The sequence below is a fragment of the Panicum virgatum genome, chromosome 7K, assembly GCF_016808335.1.
Source record: "Panicum virgatum strain AP13 chromosome 7K, P.virgatum_v5, whole genome shotgun sequence".
Taxonomy (NCBI): domain Eukaryota; kingdom Viridiplantae; phylum Streptophyta; class Magnoliopsida; order Poales; family Poaceae; genus Panicum; species Panicum virgatum.
Genome location: NC_053142.1, coordinates 48,638,949 through 48,645,823, shown reverse-complemented (window position 1 = coordinate 48,645,823; position 6,875 = coordinate 48,638,949). Strand labels below are relative to the sequence as shown.

General features: G+C 45.8%; 1 pseudogene; it reads left to right on the top strand.

Annotated features, from left to right (window-relative positions):
* The first annotated feature begins 2,238 nt into the window (after positions 1–2,238).
* On the top strand, positions 2,239–6,022 carry LOC120641893 (annotated as a pseudogene).
* Positions 6,023–6,875: the final 853 nt, after the last annotated feature.

Here is a 6,875-nt window from a genome sequence, read left to right as displayed (position 1 = left end):
TCGAATCTACCCTACCTCTCGGAAGATCGGGCCGCGTCTACATCACCAAGAGCCGCGTCCTGGCGGGGGTAGTTCCCCGCGCCTTGCGCTTGGATGGTGGCGGGGGTGGTGGGACGAGCCCATGGCGCCTCAGATAGAGGGCTGGCCGGGGGTGGTGCGGCTGGTGAGGCTAGCCCGTGGAGGGTTGGCTGCGGCAAGGTGCGTAGGGCCAGGATCGCAGGCGGTGGCGACCGGGGAAGCGGCGGGGCGTTGGGTGGGAGGAGGGCGCGGTGTTGGGTGGGAGGAGGGCGCTGCTCCTCGCCTGGTGCCGTCGGCGGGCTCGGGAAGCCCGTGCGCGCCGGCGCCGGTTGGGGCACAGCATCGGGGCGACCAGGAGAGGAAAGCCGAGTGCTCACGGAAATTTCTAGGAGGAAGCGATGGCAGCGGCTTTTGTTGACTTGGGAGACTACCCGGTCTAGAAGCTGAGGCACACTTTTTACTTTACGACTTTAGCGGAGCGAAGTAAATGCGAGAAGATGTGAACACACGAAAAAAACAGCGAACGCGTTTAGACATGTGTGAACGCTTCGACCTGAAAGAGGACGCTGTGATTGGCATGCTGGGAATCGGTTATCACCGTTGGTCAGAAATCGGAGGGACGGTAAAATTTTCGCTGACGTGGATGCTCCCAGAGCTCACGGAGGCGTGGGGGAATAATACATAGAAAGGCTCCCATCTTGTTAACTCCGCGTGGCAGTTTTTCTTGTCACGTCGTCGGCACTGATGGAGACTTCCACTGTGTGTCAGTGCCTTGATGGGTTCGAGCCTCTCGAATGGACAGGATAACAGAGAAAGGAGGCGTTGAATGTGGGGAGGAAAGTTTCCGGACAAGTTCTTGCCCGCACATTAAAAACAGAAGCTTCATTCGACCAGTGCGCAGCCGAGTGACCATTTCTGTTCGCATGCCCTCGCTAAACTTTAATCTCCGTCACATCAAATATTAAATAAATCTATTTATAAAACTTCTTCATAGACAAGCGCTAATTCGCAACACAAATTTAATGAGCTTAATTAATTCATAATTTGTTACAATAACACTACAGTAAACATCTATTTAGATTAATATACCTTATTAGATTCGTATCGCGAATTAGCTCGGAGTTCTATAATTAGTTTTATAATTAGACTATATTTAATACTTCTAAATAGCAAGATTCTCAGAGGTGTTTGGATCCAGTCCGTGTCACATCGGATATTTGATGCTAATTAGAGGGACTAAACAGTAGCTAACTACAAAATTAATTGCATAAATGGAGATATTCACGACACGAATCTGTTAAACTTAATTAATAAGCTATCGGTAGCACATGTTTACTGTAGCATAATATTATCAAATCATGAACTAATTAGACTTAATAAATTCGTCTCGTGAATTAGCATCTCTTTATGCACTACTAGAATATAAGCCTTAGGTCCACCCCAAAAGTTCCAGTATAAAGATGAACCGGTGCCGGTTCATCTTCAGAGTGGTCCTTTTGGGGTGGATAGAACTTATGAATGAGCCTTAGATACCGGTTGGTGTTACTACCCGGTACCTAAGGCTAGTAACATGTCTAGCATTAGGTACCGGGTGGTGTGTTAACAACCGATACCTAAGGGCCCTTTCACGGGTTGTTTCAAAAAGAAAATATCTCTCTTTTCATCACGAGTGCTGTGTAGGTGAGACGATAAAAAAGGTACACGCGAGGAAAGAGGTCACAGGTTCGAATCCCAGCTATCACACGCGCGTCGCATAAATACCAACTTTAATAATTTTCTTTGACGAGAGCCTTAGGCACTGATTGTTTTATCCGGTGCCTATGGCCTAGACTTTTAGTCCCGGCTACGGAGTACCGGTTTGAAAAACCGGTACCCAAGGGCCTCACCACCCGGTACCATAAGCCTATTTTCTATTTTCTAGTAGTTATGCAATTGGTTTTATAATTAATCTATATTTCTAATACTTCTAATTAGTGTCCAAACATTCGGTGTGTGATGAGGACTTAAATAAATCTTTCGAACCAATCCAGGCCTCACCCGGATCCAAACACCGAAGTTTCATTCTCGTCACCCCTTCCCATATTCCACGCAAGAGGCCGGGATTGAATTATTGCAGGATTGAATCCTTGCAGACTTTTCTATCCTGTATTACCCCGCGTCTTGATTCTATGGGAGCCACGTTTCGATTTGACGCCTTGAGACAGACAGAAAATCCCAAGTATGCCTCTATTTCTTGCGGTCCAACTGCATCATGGCTACATGCTACTTTCTTCAGCCTTCAGAGCCAAACAAACCAGCACTGAAGAACGTAATGGGCAAGGCCAAACTCCATGTTTTCTTCCTCCTATTCTTGATCTTGAGTTCTTTCTGCGAGTCCAACGACCAACTAACACAGGCAAACTCACTCTCCCCGGGCGACATGCTCATCTCTGAGGGGCGAGCCTTTGCTCTTGGCTTTTTCTCCCCAACCAACTCCAGCAAGAGCTTGTACCTTGGAATCTGGTACAACAACATCCCCGAGCGCACCATCGTGTGGATCGCCAATCGCGACAGCCCAATCTCCAACCATTCATCCGTGAAGCTCACCATCACCAATAGTTCAGAGATGGTGTTGTTCGACTCTGAAGGACGCTCTGTTTGGATGACGGCGAACACCACCACCACTGGTGGTGCTGACGGAGCTGTCGCGGTTCTGCTCGACTCAGGTAACTTTGTGCTCCGGTTGCTCAACGGCACGGTCGTGTGGCAAAGCATCGATCATCTCACCGACACCATACTTCCAAACACGAGGATCTTGGTGAGCTCCAAGGCACAAGTGGTTGGGCGCCTCGTTGCCTGGAAGGGCCCTGATGATCCATCTAGTGGGGACTTCTCCTTAGGCATCGATCCCAGCTCGAACTTTCAACTCTTCATCTGGAACGGGAGTTTGCCGTACAAGCGCCTCGATGTTGTCAACGAAGTTTTAGTATTCGGTGGCACATACCAGAGCACCACCACCTCTGTCATGTCTCAGTATCTCTACGACAGGGGGGATGAGTTGTACTACACCTACACCTACACCTACACAGTCTCTGATGGGTCACCCTACACACGCGTCTTGCTTGACTACAGAGGCAACATGAGCCTCTGGAACTGGAACAACACCACGTTGTCGTGGACAGTTGTTACTGCCATGTCCAGTTACTGTGCCATCTACGCCTCATGTGGCCCGTTCGGGTACTGCGACTACACGGAGGCAATCCCAATATGCCGATGCCCCGATGGGTTCAAGCTCGTCGACAGTCTCAACTTATCTAGAGGATGCCAGAGAAAGAAAGCATTAAGATGCGGAAAGGATAACTATTTCATGACCATGCCTAACATGAAGGTTCCTGACAAATTCTTGCAAATTAGGAATACAAGCTTCGACCAATGCACAGACGAGTGCTCCAGAAACTGCTCGTGTATGGCATACACCTATGCCAACTTGAGCAGTGCTGGAGGTCCTATGGGCAACACATCTCGGTGTTTGGTTTGGACTGGGGATCTCGTCGACATGGAGAAGGTCAGCGTCCTTACTGAGAACTTATATATCCGGCTTGGCGAATCTTCTGGTAAGCGCGTTCCTTACATCTCATCCAGTCATCCTTCTTTCACCCGAAGTTGCATTAGTGTTTAGTACTTCGGTGTGACAAATGTGCTGTCATCGCTGCTCTAAGGCATGTTTGTAAGATACTAGTAAGATGGAGATTGCTCTAAAATAATTTATGATTTAGTTGAAATTTGTGCAAGGCCTGAATGGGTTTAAACCGACTTGCATCAAATAAACCTTGGCAGCAACCATTTATCTACTCCGTGCTAGTTTCAAACGCAATCAAGTAGAAAAAAAAGTTATAACAAATGCCCAACCCTATTTTTATTTTTGCAACAGTTATTGTGCATGAGCATACGTAACACAACCTGACTAAACTTACCACGATATCAAAGCCTATCAGTTAACGTCTTGCATGTTCTTCTGTGTTCACAACAGCAAGTCAGTCTATTTAGATTTAAAGCATTCGCAGATTGCTCATGTAACCCTGTGCAAGTAAACTCACACAATTGCAAACAATGCTTGTCGCGGTAAGTTCTGAAGACATATTTTTCCTCTTATACAGTTCAAAAGAACGGAGAATTGCTGAAGATCTTACTGCCAATTATAGCATGTTGCTGCTACTAGCGTTCGCGGCCCTTATCTGGAAATGTAAGAGAAGAGGTACAAAGAAAATAGCTCTAGTTTCAAAAAATGCAACACTACTGCATAAGTGTTTAGGAGAAAGAATTCATTCATGTTTCTACTAGCAGCCAAACAACAAAGAAGAAAGTCCAAAAGAACATGATGCTAGAGTACTTGAGATCTACTGATGAAGCAGGGAGCAAGAATAATATAGAGTTCCCATTTGTTAGCTTTCAACGACATTGTTGCAGCAACAAACAATTTCTCCGACACCAACATGCTTGGCAAAGGATGTTTTGGTAAAGTTTACAAGGTACAAGCAAAAGTTTCACTTGATTGTTTATATATTGATAGAAAATTATATGGTTTGTAACTGTTTTTTGATGAATGAGGGATCATGCAGGGAATGTTGGATGGTAGCACGGAAGTAGCTATAAGAGACTAAGCAAGGGTTCCGGACAAGGCACAGAGGAATTCAGAAATGAAGTAGTCTTGATTGCAAAACTGCAGCACAAGAACCTAGTTAAGCTTCTAGGTTGTTGTATTCATGAAGATGAGAAGATGCTAGTTTACGAGTACTTGCCCAACAAAAGCTTGGATTACTTCCTCTTTGGTACATTCAGTTTCTAATTTTTCACAATGTTTACAAAACTCAACAAATAAATATGCATATGTGTTTTGTTCCATATTATTCTTATCAGACTCTGCAAGAAAATCAATGGTTCAGTGGCCAACAAGGTTCAAGATAATCCAGGGAGTAGCAAGAGGAATTATGTACCTCCATCAGGACTCAAGATTAACTATAATCCATAGAGATCTGAAAGCAAGCAACATTTTGTTAGATAAAGAGATGAGCCCAAAGATATCAGACTTTGGTATGGCCAGGATATTCTGTGGTGATCAGAACCAAGCAAATACTAACCGGATTGTTGGGACATAGTAAGTAACTCGTGCACTATCGAATTACTCAGAGGGAATCATAATCTGGACTTATTAAAATTATGCAGATCTCATGTACTGATGACTCGCTTTTACAGTGGCTACATGTCCCCTGAATACGCGATGGAAGGTGCATTTTCGGTCAAGTCTGACACCTACAGCTTTGGTGTTTTGCTGTTGGAGATTGTGAGTGGATTAAAGATCAGCTCACCACATCTTATCATGGACTTCCCTAATCTTATAGTCTATGTAAGTTTCGGGTGATGCTCCCAATCCAGCACCATAACCTACTCACTGAACATATATTAGCTCATTGAAAGAAAAATCTCTCTGTTCAGGCATGGAACTTATGGAAAGATGGCAAAACAGAAGATTTAGTGGACCCATCTGTTAAGGAGAACTGCCCCTTCGATGAAGTTTCACGGTGCATCCCATAGGGCTTTTGTGCGCTCAAGACAGTCCGAACTGTAGGCCGCCTCATGTCAACGGTTGTGTTGATGCTAGAGAGTAAAAGCACACCACTCCCAACACCACTGCAGCCTGTGTATTTTGGGCGAAGGGATGCTGAACCTGGAAGAGGCAGCGACAACAGGGTACCGTCCATGAATGGCATGAGCCTCACGGTGGTCGAAGGCCGTTAGATGCTAAATGGCTAGTATTTTTTTATATGCACGAGTCTTATGATTCTGCAAGTGTAAGAGTCTTACCTTAACTGTACATGAGAAGTGAATTCCATTTCCAGGATAGGCAGCCATTCTACTGGTTGAGTGTATGTGTGTGTGTGAAACATTAGCTGCAAGATATTGATATTTATATCGGTAGTGCTTTTGTAATATTGACATTTTAAAATCCTGTGCTCTGCTTTGCTGCCGTCCATGGCATCTACACAATACACATGCGAGCATCAGTAATTCAGTGATCTACTGTCAGTCCATCCGTTGTTCAGACTTCAGAGAACCTGTACACTTTGGGAGGAACAACAAGGCATGTGCTCGGCGAACAAGTGAGAAGTGTTGCTCGAACTCCGAGCCATGGAAGAAGATTCGTCATTTGTGAATTTCTGTAGGACCGAGAAATGCGACCAGAGGGGGTGAATGGGAGCATTCGAAAATAATTGCGATCAAAAACTTCGGCTCACGATTCTAGAGTGCACCCCAACCCCAGAGTTCTAGGCGATGTGCAGAGTAGCTACAAGGGAGCTACACTAACACAAAACAAGCCTAGGAACCAAAGCGATCAAGCGCGGAAGCAATTGCACGAAAGCAGTGCAAGAACCAAGCAAGGTATATATCACCGGTTGATCCGACGCACACGTTTGAACGACGTCGGTTAAACCGGTGATACAGAGCCTGCAGCAAACAACCAGTGAGCACCGGTTGAACCGACGCTGGGTTTTGAACCTCGTCGGTTAAACCGGTGATCGAACGTCGGTTAAACCGACAAAATCGCAAACTCACGTCGGTGCAGTTGTCCAGAGAGACAACAAAACCGAAGTAAATGAACGCCGGTTGATCCGACGTAGGCAAAACCCTATACGTCGGTCAACCGCCCAAACTGCAAACCAAATTAGTAACGCCGGTTAAACCGACGTCGGGGAGATCAAAGCACCGGTGCAATCACACAAAACCCTAAAAACCCTAACCCGTGACAAAAGCACTCACCGGTTGATCCGACGCTCAGGAACGCCAGCGTCGGTTCAACCGGCGTTAAGGAAAAATCCTGC